This window comes from Limulus polyphemus, unplaced genomic scaffold (assembly GCF_000517525.1).
Source record: "Limulus polyphemus unplaced genomic scaffold, Limulus_polyphemus-2.1.2 Scaffold17, whole genome shotgun sequence".
Classification (NCBI taxonomy): domain Eukaryota; kingdom Metazoa; phylum Arthropoda; class Merostomata; order Xiphosura; family Limulidae; genus Limulus; species Limulus polyphemus.
In genome coordinates, this window is record NW_013665627.1 from 1,237,553 (window position 1) to 1,239,349 (window position 1,797).

At 38.7% G+C, this 1,797-nt stretch overlaps 1 protein-coding gene across 1 annotated transcript in view; it reads right to left on the minus strand.

Annotated features, from left to right (window-relative positions):
* The window catches only part of LOC106457557 (protein dachsous-like), a 145,193-nt gene that overhangs the window by 25,678 nt on the left and 117,718 nt on the right, over positions 1-1,797 (minus strand). The gene's annotated exons all lie outside the window — the stretch shown is intronic.

Sequence of the window (1,797 nt, forward strand, 5' to 3'; positions counted from 1 at the left end):
GGAAAACACCAGAGAGGTGCTTGTACTGAACAAGAATAACCACATCTGCAGAATGTCTCAAATCATAGACTGTACAATGGGTTACTATGAAAATGGGCAGCAGGAGCTGGTCAATTAAGAGGGTAAACACAAACCTGGTACTGTTATTTGTTTTCCTGAAGTAAAACTTGGATAGGGTGGTAAAAATAAATAAATATACATATATATATATATACACTACAAAAGCAGTCTTCTGGAGAATACCATCTCAACAATGGGCACTCAGGAGGAACAGATAGGCTTAACACTTTCTGTTATCTCCTGCTCAATGTAGATTTCACGAGAGAGAAGTATTCCCTATGAGGCAACATCAGTCATGTGATGGGTTCTATCATCTCCATACTATAAATAAATACAAATAATAAGGTGGTTTGAAACTTGCAAAAGAAAGAAACAAGTAACAATTCACCTATATAGAGCCTTTGTGAGAATTGGAGAATGGTGAACTGAGGGAAACAAAAACCAGAGGTAGATGAAATTATTAAGTGGTGTAAGTAATGTGATATAATGGTGTTGTCGGTCATTTAAATCCTCACCTGCATGATTAGATCCATGGAACATTGACAGCTGGAGACAAGAGAAGCTGTGGGATGATGAAAAAATTAAAAGTGTCATCACCCATAGAGGAATATGCTAGCCATGTGAGGTGCATAACCCAATTGGCCAAAGTGGAAGACAATAAGTTACTAAAAGAAGAGTACCTCATGGCAATAAAATATATCGTTGATTGATTAAAAAGGGACAGTACAAGTGAGATAACATTGATCATTCTGTATGAGACAAAGGACACGTCTGGAGTCAGAATGATTGTACAAGGAAGGGAGGTTGACTGGAAAAAACTTCTGAACACCCTCCCAAGCAGTCCAAGTTATGAGAAGGAGGAAAGGAAGAATAGTTGGAAAATAATATGAAACTGTCCCAATGGTAAAGTCTGTGGGAGGTGTGCAAAGCAAAAATGTCAGAGCAGTGGCTCCCACAAGAAAGAGGCAAAAGAAAATATGTCCTAAAAGAAAGATGGTACAGAGAAGATGTGGCTAATGGTTCAAACAGAAGAAATGTGAAAGCCCTAAAAACTAAACAGTTAAGAAGAAGAACCAAATGAGGAAGAGTCATTAAAAAGGCTCTAAAGAGATCTGTGAACCAAAAAAAGGAATGGAGAATGGCCAGAGGAAGATACAGAAGGTCATGAACAAAATATTCCCATAATCGATGACAGGACAAATGAAAATAAGTCAAAGAGAAGAATAGTTATAGAAAAAGTTATTGAACCAATTCAGGTTAAGAGCATTCAAGCTAGAACTGGTGATCAAAAGAGTGGAAGCTAGATGTTGAGGAGAAATGGAAAGGTGGCAAAGAAAGGGATCTCAAAGTGGAAACAAATCCACTGAAAACACCAGAAGAGGAAGAGACCACTTCATGGAAAGGATCTGGGCTAGGTGAAATAGTCATTCTGCCACCAGGGTGAAAGCTCCCAAGATATGATAGACTGGCAACTGAACTTCGTGGTCATAGGCCCAAAAGAAAAAGTCTATAAGAGTAATTGCTTCCCTGTTGGTGAATGGAAGTAATGGAACAGAATAAGAAGACCAGATAGATGAGTCAGAACATGATGGCAATCTCCCTGAACAACCAACATCTTGAGAACATTGATAGTGACCATTCCTATAGTGATACTTCTGAATTAGAGCAGGTGTCCAGAACCGTACCCCATCTAAACAGAGAGTGATCAGGTGAGAGTTTGTGTCTGTTGGTCTAGTT